We start from the raw sequence: 18488 nt of genomic DNA, 5'->3' as shown, positions 1-18488 counted from the left end.
TCCAGGATCTGGCCCATCTTGTCCTGGCAATGTTGATAGGCTCCCAGGATCTCCGCGAGTGCCTCCTGGAGAGTTGGTTCCCTGGGTCTGTTCTCCTCCTAGCGCACAGCATTCTTCCCGGTTTCCCTGTTGGCCTGTGCCTCTGTCCCCTGAACCGTGTGCCCACTGCCACTGACCCCAGGTCCCTGATTGTCTTGTGTGCGAGGTGTGGCCTGGGGTCCCTGTACAGGTGGACACACTGCTGATTGACGTGTCCTAGGGACAGAGGTGTGGGTACGCTGGGTGGGTGCTGTGGTGGTGTTTCCAGATGGGAAGGCTCAGTGGTGGTGTGTGACTGGGCCTGGGTGACCGACTATCCAGTGGTCCCTGATGGGCAAGGTAGGTCATCCAGATCCTGAAGTCCAGAGTTGCTGTCATCACTGTGGGCTTCTTCAATTGGGGGACTGGGTACTGCTGGCACATCCTTTCCGGTGACATTGGCTGGGGTACCTGTGGGAATGTAAATGTTTTGTTATGGTTTATGTGTCGGACATATTGTACATCCGTGGCTTCCCCTCCATGGTTGGATTTGCCCTGCCAGCTTTCACTTGTGTATGTTAGTGTATGGTGGGATTGTTAGTTCTCTATGGTCTGCTATTAGTGATGAGTGTGCACGCAGGGATGTGAGGGGTGTCCATGCACTGGTACAGCATTCAGGGCATGGCATTGGGATGAGTGAGATGTGATGGTGGGATGTGTGGGAAGTAGTGGATTGATGGGAGTGAGGGTGAGGGTATGTGATGGCATGTAGGTAGGGGGGTGATAATAGTAGAGAGCTGACTTACCAGAGTCCAGTCCTCCTCTGACTCTGGCCAGGCCCTCAGGATGCAGTATTGCCAAGACTTGCTCCTCCCATGCTGTGAGTCGTGGGGGAGGAGGTGGGGTTCCACCGCCAGTCCTCTGGATAGCAAGCTGGTGTCTTGCTGCTATGGAACGTACCTTCCACCGTAGGTCGTTCCACCTCTTCCTGATGTCATCCCTAGTTCTGGGGTGCTGTCCCACGGCGTTGACCCTGTCCACGATTCTCCACCATAGCTCCATCTTCCTAGCTATAGATATCTGCTGCACCTGTGCTCCAAAGAGCTGTGGCTCTACCATGACAATTTCCGCCACCACAACCCTTAGTTCCTCCTCTGTGAAATAGGGGTGTTTTCATGGTGCCATGGGTGTTATGTGAGGTGTGTTGGTGAGGGTGTGTTGGGTAATGTGTTGGAGTGTGTAATGTGGAGTGCATGAGTGGTGTATAGGTGTGAGTGGTGTGTGGTTCTAGTTGTGTCAGTGGTCTTGGTGTCTCTCTGGTGGCAATGCTTTGTAGTTGTAAGGGGTTGTGGGTAATGTGGGTGTGTGTTTTATAGTGGTGTGGGTGTGGTGTGGTGTGTGTATGGGTTTCAGGAGTGTGTTGTTTGAATTGTCCAATGTGGTGTTGTTTTGTATGTGGGTGTTCATTGTGAGCGAGGTGGTATGTACCGCCAATGGTTTACCGCCATTGAATGTCCGCCGTGGTGACTCGTGGGTCATAATGTGGTGGGCGTTGTTCTGTTGGCATAACAGTGTGGGTTTTGATACCGCCACTTTATCACTGACCTTTGGTCTGGCGGATTTGTGTATGTGGCTGAATTTTAACGGATTGGTTTGTGTGTGTCATAATATGGTAAACAGATATCCGCCGCCGCAGTAAGTTGGCGGCCGTCAGCGTAGCAGTAAGTGGGATTTACCACCAATGTTATAATGAGGGCCTAAGTGATGTCACTAGTGCTGTGTACCTTTCTAACTGAGGATAACGATAAGGTGATGGATTGAATGCTTGAAATGAAATGATCTCAGCCAGACACCAGGAATAGTCAAGTTAGTTTTGATCCCATTACAGTAGCAGCAGTTCACCCCAAACTGGCAGGCCAGGTTCCTTCAAGTAACCCCAAGTTACTCCAAACTGGATCTGGCCTATGTAGGCTTCCTCACTGAGATAGAGCTTTATTCCTGTTGTACAGCGAAGACATGACTCACATCTGGACCTACCTATTATTGTATAATGTACTAATTAAAAGGTAATGGATCGAATGCTCAGACCCTGGTAACCACTCAGGATGCATGTCCCTTTCTGAAGCCTATTCTATTCCACAACAGTATAGCGTGACAAATAGGCCATTTGTAAACGTGACTGGATAATGTCCCCGTAGTCCCCATATTTCTAGAGCAGTGTTTCCCTAACTGTGGGTCCCGTCCCACTGGTGGGTCATAAGATGATTTTTGGACGGTCACAAAAGTTCAAGCAATATATATATAGATGCCTATACATTCTATATTCATCTTGTCACATTTGTTGAACATCAAAGATGGACTCAAATGTCAGGCTATGTCTTCTGAAAAATTACTGCTCATGTTTTGTGACATAGAGCAAGTGTCTCACTTTGCAGGCAGAGAAAGGAAGGTATAGTGAATTATGTGACTATCTTGCTAGGGTACTGGGAGTGTGAAAGGAAAGGCCACTGGAAGACATTTTTTGTAACACACAACAAAATGTACATACCTGTAAGTGAATTTGCATACATTTCAGCAGGTAGGAAAGCAAACGCAAAGCACATTTATTTGTAATTCTGAAGTGTGATGAAAACAAAGATTTTAGAATGATCAAAACAAATCCAGAAACTTTACTTGATGATGCACAGATGATAAATATTCACTGAAACCTGATTTCCATACATAATCATTTGTGCGCAATATAGTTTTATCAGTGAAAAAAGTATGTTTGTGCAAATTTAGTTACAATTCCAATTGATAATGTGCTGCCTGTACAGGACAGTGCGCTACCACACAATGCTTTAGTTACATTATAAAATTCTCAGTTGCCTGCCCATTGAAACTAGGTGGGTTGCAAACGTCTTTTGTTTTGAAAATTGGATCATGGCTGTAGAAAGTTTGGGAAACACTGTTCTACATAACACAATCTCTATTTGCTGGCCAGTCAGAACCTTGAGGCACCAGGAACAACAACTGATGTTCAATCCTTGTGTTAAACAAAAGGGTAGGGAAGCATAACCCTGTCAGTCAAGGGGCTCATTTTATTACCTCTTCAACTAATACACTAAATCATACAATACAACCCTTTAGGCCTCTTTAAAAAAATGCTTGAAACACACCCATTTTAGGTGCCTCAGAGGACTGCAAACAAATACCCCATGGGTAGTGTACGTGCTATAAATGTTAAAATTTAGTCATTCCGTCCAAACATTCCATGGACAGAGTAAGCCACTTCAACTTGGATGAGTGGGACTATGAGACACTCATCAGGAGTGCAGAGACCTGCATGTTCGATGAAGATGTGCTTGGAGAAGACAGATACTCCTCCATGCGATTCCCATGGTAATACAAATCTAATGTAACATTTTTGCTAAGGATTACAAGAGTAACTGGCAGGGTCCCTTGCAAGTCTGTAGCCAGATGAGTGGAAATCCAACGAGTAGAGAGGTTCAAACCCTGTCGGTAACCTTCCAACAGATGTAGATAGGAGCTCTCCTTTATTTGAAATATCGGATCCTGAACACACAAATACCACTCTCAACTTTGATATAACACAATTCAGAGATTCTGTGCGTGAGGCTTGCAGAAAAGATAGATGGGTTGCAGCTCAGATGGATGGGCAGGCCTGGTAGTGAGCTGTCAATTGGTCACCTTGGATTCAGGTAACAGGGACGAAGTGTGGTGACGGCATCTTGCAGCTGAGCTGGTGAAAGTGGTGAATTGTTCATCTGAAACATCTGAGCATGCTGATTCAGTGGAGCAGGTTTAAGTCTAGGTGGATCTGCGTGGATGGGTTTCACAGGTGCGGCAGCCTGGTGGGCATCAGGAGGCACTGGCGCACGCTTGCAGTGGCAGGTGTAAAACCAAGCAGGGAGCTCTTGAAACTTCACTGTAGTGTTGGTGATCAGCAGGACTTGGTAGAATCCCCTCAAATGAGGTTGCAGAGAAGGCTTTCATTAATGGATCTTCTCATTCAGGCAACTTTCAGGCACCTCTTGGTTCGGTACTTATGTACTGCAGCTCAGACCTATGAAAGGAAACTGCTGTAGAGACTTCAAATCAATTACAGGACCATATCACCATTTAGTTCCAGGTTCATAGGAGCAGGAAACACTGGAAGGTGTGAGGGGAGCATATTCTGTCCATCACAATTTCGAAGGGGGTCAGTTTTTTTCTGGGAAGGAATGATTTGGATACGTCACCTGGGGTAGAGCATTAGGCTATTTTATTTGGGTTTCTGAGCCAGTTTTGGCTACTTTATTTTTAATTGCAGAGTTACTATGCTCTACCTTTCCTGACGAAGTGTTGTGGTAAATGTTTCTGTGTCGCTAATGCCTTTCATATTCCCTGATCTAGAAAAGAAATAAAGTGGGCACCACTGTCACTGAAAAGGCAAAAGGTCACACCAAGATGAGGAATTAAATATTTCAATTACTTGCAAAACAGTCACAGCGTCACCCCATTACTAAGGCTCTGCTTCGACCCAGTCCGAGAATGTACACACAATAATAAGATGAGAGGAATATGAATAGCATACAGGCATCTGAATATAGCCCATTGCAGATCGAAGAAGGGGATCCATGGAGTAAGTTGGGCAGCTGGATTGCCTCAGGGCCTTTCCTTATGTTGTGAGATTGGCAGGTGACACAAGAGTGGCAGTAATTCCTAGCAACAGAAAGGCAAGAGACAAACCAGTGGGTCACTGGAGCTTGAATTATACCACTCCTTTTGAAAAGGGACCCACCATGATACAAACAGATTAGGTTAGGGAGCAAGAAACTGGGTTTCTGGTATGCACCCTGTCAAAGCAAGAACCACAACCCTAGTCCGGGTACTTCACAAACACATCCTAAGCTAACCTGTGCTCACCCCCTAGCAGCTTGGCACAGAGCAGTCAGGTTTAACTTACGAGGCAATTGGATAACTATTTGTGCAACACTTCAAAATGTAAAACAGTGAAAAAATAAACAAAAAGATATCAGACCTGGTTAGAAAAATAGAGCTTTATTTAACCCCTTCGCTGCCCGGCCTTTTCCCCCTCAGGTGCCAGGCCTTTTTGTGGCTATTTGGGGCAGTTTGCACTTAGACCCTCATAACTTTTTGCCCAAATAAGCTACCCACACCAACTTTGCGTCATTTTTGTCCAACATCCTAGGGATTATATAGGTACCCAGAGTTGGTGGGTTCCCCTGAAGGAAACCAAGAAATTAGCCAAAATACAGCGAACATTTCGTTTTTTTGTTTTTAAAAAAGGGCTGCAGAAGAAGGCTTCTGGTTTTTGCTTTGTTTTGCTAAAATCACCATCTTCCCAGCTTCCAGGAACAGGCAGACCTGAATCAGAAAACCCAATTTTTCAACACAATTTTGGCATTTTACTGGGACATACCCCAATTTTACGATTGTTTGTGCTTTCAGCCTGCTTCCAATTAGTGACAGAAATGGGTGTGAAACCAATGCTGGATAACAGAAAGCTAAATATTTCTGAAACGTAGACACAATTCTGAATTCAGCAATGGGTAATTTGTGTAGATTCTACAAGGGTTTCCTACAGAAAATATTGAAATTGAGGTGAACAAACAGCCATTTTTCTCCACGTTTTACTCTGTAACTTTTTCCTGCGATGTCAGATTCTTGAAAGCAATATACCGTTCCGTCTGCTGGACTCTTCTGGTTGCGGGGATAAATAGGGCTTTTAGGTTCATCAAGAACCCTAGGTACCCAGAGCCGACAAATGAGCTGCACCTTGCAGTGGGTTTTCATTCTATACCGGGTATACAGCAATTCATTTGCTGAAATATAAAGAGTGAAAAATAGGTATGTAGAAAACCTTTGTATTTTTAAAATGGGCACAAAATAAGGTGTTGAGAAGCAGTGGTTATTTGCACATCTCTGAATTCTGGGGTGCCCATACTAGCATGTGAATAACAAGGCATCAAATAGATGTCTTTTTTACACACTTTCTCACATTTGGAAGGAAAAAATGTAGAGAAAGACAAGATGCAATAACACTTATTTTGCTATTCTGTCTCCTGAAACAAATGGTACCTCACTTGTGTGGGTATGCCTAGCGCCCGCGACAGGAAATGCCCCAAAACACAACGTGGACACATCACATTTTCCCAAAGAAAACAGAGCTGTTTTGTGCAAAGTGCCTACCTGTGGATTTTTGCCTCTAGCTCAGCCGGCACCTAGGGAAACCTACCAAACCTGTGCATTTTTTAAAACTAGACACCTAGGGGAATCCAAGATGGGGTGACTTGTGGGGCTCTCGCCATGTTCTGTTACGCAGAATCCTTTGCAAACCTCAAAACTTGGCTAAAAACACTTTTTTTCTCACATTTCGGTGACAGAAAGTTCTGGAATCTGAGAGAAGCCACAAATTTCCATCCACTCAGCGTTCCCCCAAGTCTCTCAATAAAAATGATACCTCACTTGTGTGGGTTGGCCTAGTGCCCGCTACAGGAAATGCCCCAAAACACAACATGGACACATCACATTTTCCCAAAGAAAAAAGAGGTGTTTTTTGCAAAGTGCCAACCTGTGAATTTTGGCCTCTAGCTCACCTGTGCATTTATGAAAAATAGACACCTAGGGGAATCCAAGATGGGGTGACTTGTGGGGCTCTCACCAGGTTCTGCTACCCAGAATCCTTTGCAAACCTCAAAATGTGGCTAAAAAAACACTTTTCCCTCACATTTCGGTGACAGAAAGTTCTGGAATCTGAGAGGAGCCACAAATGTCCTTCCACCCAGAATTCCCCAAGTCTCCTGATAAAAATTATACCTCACTTGTGTGGGGGCCCAGGTGCCTGCAACAGAAAAAGGCCAAAAACCTGTACAGATTGAGGGGATAGCACAGCGAGTTGAGAAGCACATATTTTTCTTTTATACATCCTTAGGCTGACTCTGCTTTGGGGACCCACACAAGTGAGTTAACATTTGACTTGGGAGACTTATAGGAATGCTGGGGAGTAGGAATTTTGTGCCAGAGCGGTGATCCTACAAAGAAAAGTCAGGAAATTGTGCTTTTTTAAGCAAATGTTGAGGTTTGCAGAGGAGTCTGGGTAAGAAATTGTGGGGGGAGCCACGCAAGCCACACCTCCCTGCACTCCTTGGGGTGTCTAGTTTTAAACAATGTCTGGGTTTGGTATGTTTCCCTAGATGAAGGCTGTACCCGGGACCAAAAACATAGTTGCCCCCTCCCCCCCTAAACACAGGTAGTTTTGTAATGTATCATTTTGATGTGTCCACGTACTTCTGTGACTTTCCAAACACTAAAATTGTGAAAAGAAATGCACTTAGGTTATGTTAAAAAGACCCCTCACCCACCAACCAAGTTGGTGGCATCCTTCATCATGAGGGTCCCACCTGAGACACCTAGCGTTTCACAGGTGTGCTGCGACGCCTGATTACAGTAGAGCAGGGTTTGTCCTTTTTACCACACATACTGGTTGGATTTGGCATGAGGGTGAGTGATGGTTCAGTAGATCAAATTTTATTAGCAAGAGATTTCACAAAAGTGAAATGCACTGTTATTAACTGAAAGGCCAAAAAACTGAACCAATGACTCACAGCTCGTGAGCTGTAAAGCTGCATCAAGGCACCAACCATTTTACAGTCGATTCACGCACCTTCCATACATGACATGCACAAGACCATTCATGGACCCAGCACATTACAACACTCGCATCGACAGAGAGCGCCACTCAAGGGCCCATCACTTACAGTCGCCTTACACTTACAGATATAGCAATCACACTAGCTGATGGGAGTGTGTGGACTGACGTTTGGCTGGAACCGCCAGCCAAGAGCCACTCCACTCACACCACCAGCCAAGCGCCTAGTGCCCGCTACACGAAATTCCCCAAAACACAACATGGACACATCACATTTTCCCAAAGAAAAAAGAGGTGTTTTTTGCAAAGTGCCAACCTGTGAATTTTGGCCTCTAGCTCACCTGTGCATTTATGAAAAATAGACACCTAGGGGAATCCAAGATGGGGTGACTTGTGGGGCTCTCACCAGGTTCTGCTACCCAGAATCCTTTGCAAACCTCAAAATGTGGCTAAAAAAACACTTTTCCCTCACATTTCGGTGACAGAAAGTTCTGGAATCTGAGAGGAGCCACAAATGTCCTTCCACCCAGCATTCCCCAAGTCTCCTGATAAAAATTATACCTCACTTGTGTGGGGGCCCAGGTGCCTGCAACAGAAAAAGGCCAAAAACCTGTACAGATTGAGGGGATAGCACAGCGAGTTGAGAAGCACATATTTTTCTTTTATACATCCTTAGGCTGACTCTGCTTTGGGGACCCACACAAGTGAGGTATCATTTGACTTGGGAGACTGAAGGGAATGCTGGGGAGTAGGAATTTTGTGCCAGAGCGGTGATCCTACAAAGAAAAGTCAGGAAAATATGCTTTTTTAAGCAAATGTTGAGGTTTGCAGAGGAGTCTGGGTAAGAAATTGTGGGGGGAGCCACGCAAGCCACACCTCCCTGCACTCCTTGGGGTGTCTAGTTTTAAACAATGTCTGGGTTTGGTAGGTTTCCCTAGATGAAGGCTGTACCCGGGACCAAAAACATAGTTGCCCCCTCCCCCCCTAAACACAGGTAGTTTTGTAATGTATCATTTTGATGTGTCCACGCACTTCTGTGACTTTCCAAACACTAAAATTGTGAAAAGAAATGCAGTTAGGTTATGTTAAAAAGACCCCTCACCCACCAACCAAGTTGGTGGCATCCTTCATCATGAGGGTCCCACCTGAGACACCTAGCGTTTCACAGGTGTGCTGCGACGCCTGATTACAGCAGAGCAGGGTTTGTCATTTTTACCACACATACTGGTTGGATTTGGCATGAGGGTGAGTGATGGTTCAGTAGATCAAATTTTATTAGCAAGAGATTTCACAAAAGTGAAATGCACTGTTATTAACTGAAAGGCCAAAAAACTGAACCAATGACTCACAGCTTGTGAGCTGTAAAGCTGCATCAAGGCACCAACCATTTTACAGTCGATTCACGCACCTTCCATACATGACATGCACAAGACCATTCATGGACCCAGCACATTACAACACTCGCATCGACAGACAGCGCCACTCAAGGGCCCATTACTTACAGTCGCCTTACACTTACAGATATAGCAATCACACTAGCTGATGGGAGTGTGTGGACTGACGTTTGGCTGGAACCGCCAGCCAAGAGCCACTCCACTCACACCACCAGCCAAGCGCCACCCCACACACCGCCAGCCAAGCGCCACCCCACGCACACTGCTAGCCAAGCGCCACCCCACGCACACCCCCATCACTTTTGTTTTCTTTATAAACAACAAAGAAACCACTAACTAATTATCAAATAAATACAAAACTACAAACACAAAAGCTCTAACTGAAAACATGACAGAAATGTGAGACTGAACATCTGAAATATAAAAAAGGCAGTTTACGCTCACAGTATTTCCCCCATTTTTTTTTAGGTGTCGTAACTCCTGAAACAGCCAGCCACACACAGCCCAGGCTTTAAAGGGCAATCGGGGCAGTACATCCGGCTCTCCCTCCGGATACCTCTTCAGGCACATGCTCTACATTTCTTAGTGGGCAAGTCTTTTTTGAGAGTGGGAGGAATGTGATCTGGAAAGTAACAATCTTTCAATCTAGCCACATCCTCCACCATTGGTACTCTAGGAACTCTTGCCTGTTCCACCACAATAAGGCTCTCTATCACTGACTCTTGAAATTTAACAAATGTTATTCTTGACTCAGGTGAACAATCCTTGAAGACAATAAAAGCATTAAAAGTTGCCAAATGAAATAAATGTAGGGCCAACTTTTTATACCACACGTAAGACATAAGAAGAGCAGTGTAAGGTTCCAACCTCTGATCTACTCTATTAAGACCACCCATATGCTTATTGTAGTCCAAAATGCATGCAGGTTTGCACACTTCGGCAACCTGACCCCAAACAGTCATAGGGGAAGTACTCTCATCATGGATGGTAGATAGCATGTACACAACCCTCCTGTCTGAAAATTTCAGAGCTAGCAGCTCATTACTCTGCAAGGCACTGCACTGTCCCCTCTCAAGTTTTTTACAGACAAGCTCCCTTGGATATCCTTTCCGGTTAGAACGGATTGTGCCACAAGCAACAGTGTCCACGCTAAACAACTCCTTGAACAACTGCACTCCAGTGTAGAAATTATCTACGTACAAATGGTGACCTTTGGTAAACAAGTTCCCACACAATTTTCTCGCTAACTCCAAAAGTGGGCGGACAACCAGGGGGGACAATACTGGAATCCCTACCAGTGTAGACGGGGAAATAATACAGGTATCCTGTACTACTTTCTAACAGTATATACAATTTAATTCCATACCGTTTCCTTTTATTAGAAATGTACTGCTTAAAAACCAAACGCCCCTTGAACAGGACCAAAGTCTTGTCTATACTTATCTCTTTGCCTGGAACATACACCTCTGAAAACCAATCTACAAAAGGATCAAGGACAGGCCTAATCTTAGAAAGATGGTCACAATCAGGGTGATCTCGTGGCAAGGCTAAAGCATTGTCCACAAAATGCAGCATACGAAGAAGAAGCAAATAGCGATTAAGAGTCATCATTGCAGGAAATGTAGCCGTTGCCATCAAGGGACTAGTAGATCAATAAGAAGTCAGTGATGGCTTCCTTATCAACCCCATCAAAAAAGTCAAACCTAAAAACTTTTTCATCTGTTCCAGATATGTGGAAACCCACTGAGTAGCTCTAGACTGAGGCCTAAGTCTGGCAGCGTTGTCCCTCAAATTTTGCTCCGCATACAAATTAGTCTGCTCAACAATCTATTCCAAAAATACATCGACCATAAACAAGTGAAAGAAATTGACAGGCAAAAAGCTTTCCGTATTGACTCTACACCCTGGGAGACCAGTAAATGCAGGTAACTGTGGCTGCTCTATGTTTGGGGCAATCAAGGTGTCAGGTCTTCTAATGTGAAACCCTTCAGCATAGGCTGCTGCACTCTTGGCACATCAATATCCTCCTCTAAAACAGGCCCTTCATCTCCACTGAGAGTGGCTTCCTCATCAGAAGAATCCTCTCGGACTTGCCAAAGGGGCTGCCCCCCCCACACAAAACACACACACACACAAGATCCCTGGTGCCTGAGTGTATTCTGCCCCCCTTGGGGGGCAGATGGGCCTAAACAAAATAGGCAGATCTGCCCCCAAGGGGGGCAACAATGGCCAACAGCTCTGTGCCCCTTCAGGGGGTGACCTTTGTCAAAGGGGGCACCCCAGCACACAAAAAAACAAAGGGGAATGCAAAAAAACAAAATTCCTGACGTCTTGGTGGCTTCGGCCAAAAGAAATTAGGCCGATCTGCCCCCAAGAGGGGCAGAAATGGCCATCAGTAACGCGCCCCCTTTGGGGGGGGCGACCCTTGCCAAAGGTGCTGCCCCCCACACAAAACACATACACACAGGGTCCATGGTTCTGTCCAGTCAAAGGGGGGGATGCAGTAGTTCTGGAGGAGCAGCACCTGAAGATCTACCTCCAAGGGTCCAATTACAGGAGTTGCAATGCTTGACAGGTCAGGCTCACAGCTGACAGAGTCCAGGTGGGTTGGTTGGAAGTCGGCTGGTCCTTTGGGTCACTGTGGGTGTTGGGTTCAAGTGATGTGGGTCCAGTCCTGCTCACCCAGGTGAAGGAGGAAGCAGGCAGCAGGGCAGCACAGCAGGAAAATAGTTCTTCCAGAGAAGCAGTTCAGCAGAGTGGCAGCCCTTCAGCAACACAGCAGTCCTTCTTGCTGGCATAGTATCCACAGGTCCAGAAGGGTACTGAGTTGGTGGTGTCAGAGGTCCAGTACTTATACCTAGATGTGGGGAGATGTCAAAGAGATACCTTTGAAGTGCATAGAGTTCCTGCCCTTCCTGCCCTGGCTCCAGACTCACTATAGTGGGTTAAGCAGCCCTTTGTGTGGGGACAAGACACAGCCTATTCAGGTATAAGTGTGAGGCTGAGGATAGCTCTTCCCTCCCTTCCTGTCCAGAATGGCCCATCAGGATGTGGATGGCCCATCACATCACACCTAAGCTCCATTTGTTTTTGGCTGCCTAGAAGGAATGCACAAAGCTCAGCTGTCACCCACCCCAGACGTGTATTGGAGACAGGCTGCAGGCACACAGGGCTAAGAGCAGTAAAATGCCAACTTTCTAAAAGTGGCATTTTTAAAATTTTAACAATAAATTCAACTTTACTACTAAAGAGGATTCATCATTACAGCTCCATAGGTACTAGTCATATTTATCTCCTCCCAATCAGGAATTACAGCTAATTAAAAATGTTAGAAGGAATCCCCAATATTATCCTATGCGGAGTGTAGGCCTCACAGTAGTGAAAAACAAATTTGGGAGTTTTTCACTAACAGGACACGTAATGCTTACATATACATGTCCTTCCTTTTAACTATACAGCACCCTGCCCTGTGGCCCACCTAGGGCCTACCTTAGGGGTGAGTTATATTTAATAAAAGGTGAGTTTAAGGATTTGCAGGCGATTTTAAATGTCAAGTCAACATGGCACTGTAACACTGCATTCAGGCTGCAATGGCAAGCCTGGGACATGTTTTTAAGAGCTACTGAAATGTGTGTCACAATCAGTGCTGCAAGCCTACTAGTAGAATGTAATTACAGGCCCTGGGCACATATAGTGCACTTTACTAGTGACCTATAAGTAAATTAAATATGCCAATTAGGTATACGTGAATCAAACCATGCTTTAGGGAGAGAGCACAAGCACCTTAGCACTGTTTAGCAGTGGCAACGTGCACAGAGTCCTAAGGCCAAAAAAAAGAACATTGGCAAAATTGGAGGAAAGCAGGCAATCTGTTTGGGAGAAGACCACTCTAAGGCTGTCAGGTCTAATAGAAGTCAACGCTGCTCTTTTAGTTGTCTTGTTTGCCAATACATTTCCCTGTGAAACTTCACCTGATGTAGATTGATGCACAATACATCTTAGAAGTGCTATCTTGAGAGCGAGGATGAGAGCATGTAATACATTATACACATACATCTCGTTCTTAAAGGGTGTCTCTGCTGAGGAGAGGAAACTCATCTGCATCCAGAAATGCTTGAAGTAATGGATATCTCCAAAAGCATACTTGGAGTCTGTGAATATAGTTTCAATCTCTTTAGCAACCCAAAACATGTGTGGGTCAAGGCAACAAGTTCAGCCATCAGTGATTAGTTCATGTGAGGTTGTCAATAATTTCCATAACTGGTAACTTGTAACCAGATACAAGTTCTCAAAAGTCATTTTGAAGCAAGTCCCATCCACAAAATGATCACTGTAGAATAATTATAGACAATGGACCTTTCCTCATCCCCATGGTCTTTCACCAACTACTGTGCTGATGCCAACAGGATATATAGGGTTTAACATAGTTAGGAAGCCCAGCTAATTCAGCGAGTAGGCATAGGGAATTTACCTCATACTGTTTAAAAGTGGTATATGCAACTAGAAGGTAATCAAAATACTAAATATCATACATGTTTCTGGAAAGACCAAGGTGTGCAGATGTCATTTTAGGGCTTGGGAAAAGATGGGACTCCATAAACTCCTGTAGGAGCCTTACCAAGTTAACTGGTGTATGGCAAATTCAAAAGCGAAAAGATCATTGCTTTCATATATGGGGATATAAAAGACAGAACATAGCTGTGCCACTGTGAACCATTGAAGGGCGGATGGAATGCTGGAAAATATGGTTAAAGGATTGGGTACTACAAGAACACTGGGCATTGCTATGTTATTAATCACATAAAGGTCCAACACAGAATAGCACACTTAAATCTTTCCCTGCACTTTGGTCTTTCCCACCTTTTTAACAGGGTGTATTGGCTCACAGATACTGACTAAAACCTGATGTTTTATTAAGTAGAAATTAGCAGTTTTAATTCCTACAATATATGTTGGTGTAATGTATATGGCGAGTACAGGTCAAATTTTTAATTGGTTTCACTTTGACCTTAACAGGGTCTTTAGATGTACTACAACCGATGTCATTGGGATGGTTAGACCACATAACAGAAGGAACATGTTCAAGTAACTCAGTGAATTCTTCAGACACTTGAGAATCATACAATACTTTTTCTTGGTTTGACTCACAAAGCACTGCTAGCACTTCATTCTTGATGACTTGTCAATCATAGCCCAGAACTCGACTTATTTAAGAAGACTCCATCATAGGATCAAAAAACAGTGCTTTTCAGCTTGCAGAGGTTTTGCAGGTGAACTAGTACTCAAGAAAAAAGCATGTTGATTAGTAACAGGTTCAAAAGTAACACAAACAGGATTGGTAATGTTATGAAGAACTCTTTGGTTTGAGATTCTGATTGCATCTGTGGATGAGCCAGAGAAGTAGTGAAGGGAATTCCGAAGTCTTGAGGGCAGATCTACTTGTGCTAGTATTATTCAGATATGTGATGGGGTTAGCACTGATCAAACACTTAACATAAGGGTCATTATTATATATTGGAATGAGAGTGTTTGTAACAAAGTCAACAGTTTCTTTCTTTCTTGACTGGCCAGAAAGTAGTTTGCCACCATGACCAGCTCACCTTGTGTAATTAATTCTGACACAGAGACAATCTGTTTACAAAAGCTGCTCCCACAACTTCCTAAGCGAAGTCTGTGGGACGGTCTATCATTTAATTCAAATACACCCTTAAACCTGTCTACGTAATCTGCAAGCAAATTTTCTCCCTTATGCTTTTTGCAGTTGAAGATCTTTGTCCAGTCAGTCTCGACCGAACATGCACCTATCACAGCATTCAACAACTTACCTTTGTTGCTGCTAAGGCAGCCTCATCCACCGGCACCCTTTGCGACTAATCACTTTTATTCATTAACCTGTCTCTCACTTCATTCTGCACACCAATTGCAACAACTGATTCACAAATGCATAATTCTGTTCATACATTTCCAACACCATTTTCAATCCTCAGGGAACTTTAAGGATTCTCACAAATTTTGTGGAGTGGGGGGAACAGGAAGCCTGAACTCTTTTAATATTGAAGATTCTCATGAATCTGCATCATCCAGTGTATGTGTGCATGTTCTCTTCCTCATACCAATTGAGAAACATTGACTATTGTTCTACATCTATCTTATTTTTAGGATCCTTTAGCTGTTTTCTCAAACTAGTTAGGTACTGGAAATCAGAGGCAACTCTGTCTGGAAATCTCCTATGTGTGACCTCAGTCCCGCCCATTGTTTTAAAAACTTGCACATGCTTTTTCCATGCTAGTTGTACAATGCCTGGACAAGAGTCATTTTTGCCTGGGGTTCTTCACCTTAGATTTCTTTACCACCATCATTATTCCACATTCACACACTTCATAGGAATACAAGAATGTGTCTGCCAGCCTAGTGCTACAGCTCATCCCGGGAAGGGGGTGAAATGGGTAAGAAGGGAACCACATTTAGTTCATATAACTGATGTTTTGGGGGAGTCAGGTAGGGATTTATCTCTCATGTTCACTAACCCTCTTGCATTCAACTGATCTCCAGTTAGCCTCGGGGGGATACAAAAGAAGCTGAAGTGGAAGATCAGGGAGTCTCTTTACTACACATACATTTAAGGGACTGTGTATGAGTCCTGGCACTCCTGCCTAAATTCCTCTTTCTAGACCCCACTCACTTTATACCATGCGATGCTCACACACTGATGTTTCAATCCAGGACTCCTCCCTTCTAAAGGGGAAGTCTAAACTGGATGGATTTAAAACCAACAAACATGCACACATAGCTACAAAGAAATATGAATGTGTAATTGGCTATGCTAGCACAATGCACCCTGATTAGCAGGTCGAGTGCTGGTCAAGCTCCGTCGCAATTACCTGGAAAAATGTCTCCTTTACCTTTGGAGACTGAGGTCATCATGTGGAGTCCAGTCCAGCCAGTGATGCTTGAACCATTTTTAGAGTGGGCGATGCTGGTCAGTAATGTCACCTCATAAGGAAGTGTGGTAGGCTCTCTTTGAAAGCACAACAAATATTGACAGAAGAAAAACATTTGATTGACCCATTTTTTGGAAAATCTACATCTAAACTGTTTCATGTTTTATGGGTATGTGTGAGAAATGGGATTGTTTGTTGAAAGGAGAGGGATCTATTCAAACATCAACCACAATCCCCATCAAGGTAAACCACAAAATTGACTAAATTACTCTATGTTTAACCCTCTGGGAGCTTGGCACAAAAGTAGTCACGCTTAACTTAGCAGCAATGTGCTAAGTATTTATGCAGCACACAAACAGTAATAAAGTGAAACACAACACAAGAACAATCCCACACCAACTTAGAAAAATAGAGTTAATTTGTAATAAATGATCTAACACCAAAACAACAAAAATCCAATTAGGAGAACCGGAGTTATGAATTTTAAAGGTTTTTAGCAAAAACTAATGCTTAAAAGATCAAAGTGACAACAATATCATGATAATTTGGGCAACTGTTTTACCTAATTTTAGTACAGCAGTCAATCATCTGATATTCTATGAATGACTCTTTTAGTCATTTTCGCATATGACAATGCAGCACAACTCCATTGTACATGTACAGCAGAGTGTAGTCCTGAAAGTGCTTCCAGTGATGCTCTAAAATGTTATTCTAAGTCTTTCAAGACATAAGGCCCTTATACTTATGTCCTTGCAATCAGCTTCTAACTCGTCCCAGAAAACCCAGATGCCAGTGGCATTCATAGCTGCAGAGAAGGAGGTGGTAATAAAATAACAGGGATCACAAGTGGGAATCTAAGGGTCTCCTTACAATTAAAGATTAATCTGGGGGAATCAGTAACTTGATTCTCAATTCTTCCTAGTATTTCACCTTAAGATCCATTTTCTTTCAGTTGGCAGAGTCTCTGAGTGAGTACTAAGGGGTACGAAGAAGTTTGAAGGGTACAAGAAAATGATAGCATGAAGGGGTAGTTTGCTGCTTTCAGGGTTCACGGATGGGTAGTGGCAAGGTGTATAAAGGTTTTTTACTTTTCAGGGAAAGGAAGCATTAAGGGATGGTAATGGGTTTGTAGGGTTCAGGTAAGGGTAACGTTATGGGGTATCAAGGAATTTGTATAGTTCCGGATAAGGATAGCGTTAAGGGACACTAAGGGTTTTTTTAGGATTCAGAGAATGGTAATTTAAAATGACAGTATATTAAATAAGTAAATAATGTAATTTCATAAATCAAAATATTAAATATGAAGTAAATAAATATAATATTAGGATAGCAATTTAAAAAAAGTAAAACTAATAATTAAATTACCTTTTGGAAGGGAATACTAAAACTAGGAATTAGAAAGAAAAAACATTGTTCTCTGAAGGAGTGCCAGAAAAAGGTATCTCCGAAGCTGACGAAGGAAAGGAACTGAGGCGGTGGCATTGCAACAAATGCAAAAAGAACAAATGATGGATGGAATGCTGAACAATGCCAAACATTCACGTCCAGTACAGAGATCTAGGCCTAAATCCATAGTTTTTTTGCTACCTATGCCATTCCAGTTTGGACCCAGCCATATGCAAATCAGTCTTTACCCTGCTCCCCACGAGAACAGTCCAGCCTGAACTGCCGAGCCACGTCCTCCCTGGACAGGAAACAAGCATCCTAGGACCAGTTTCAGGGTATCACCCATCATCATCCAGGCTAGCTTGAATCTAATGTCATGGGGAGCAAGGGACCCACTTTTGGGCATACCCTTCCCACTTGGGAAACAAATGCAAAAATAACACATGATGGAAGTACAATACAGAAACACATTTCTCCTTTCTGCCCTCCTCCCATCTGTGCTCCTGCCAGAGAGAACCAGTACCATAATCATCTAGTTATCTAGGAAACAGATAGCTTTGGATTTGCACAAGTTTGACCTAAAGCTCTGTTGTAACACAATAGCACAATAGCTAGATCTGATAAAGAGCTCTGGCTCACGCAACTTGTTAAACAAATGGTTACAGCTCTTGTAGCATAAGCACTTTTTCTTTGGAAACACACATCTGCCCAATCAAAACATGCTCCCCTGTCCACCAACATGTGGGTGTGGAATCAAAATACAGTAGTTCTCCTGAAAGATCTTTTTTAGGTTGATCACATGAAGTCTAGCGACAGCTGAGGTGCACAGTCAGATCTAAACACCTCCCTCCAGGTCATTACAGACATTATTACACTCCTACAATTTTAGGTAATAGCCTAATGCATTCTGTGTGTTGTAATCTTGTTTGCTTTCATAGAGTTAGTTAGACTAACATACCTGGAATCGGTTTGTACAGTAGATGAAAAGTTCAGGAACTGAGTCACTGTCACTAATGTCCTGGAATGAGTTGGTCACCCTAAACACTATCAATCAAACACTATATAATCTCTTACTAAATATTACTCTTACCCATT

The sequence above is a fragment of the Pleurodeles waltl genome, chromosome 3_1 (assembly GCF_031143425.1).
Source record: "Pleurodeles waltl isolate 20211129_DDA chromosome 3_1, aPleWal1.hap1.20221129, whole genome shotgun sequence".
Lineage (NCBI taxonomy): Eukaryota > Metazoa > Chordata > Amphibia > Caudata > Salamandridae > Pleurodeles > Pleurodeles waltl.
This window is presented reverse-complemented; position numbering follows the sequence as displayed.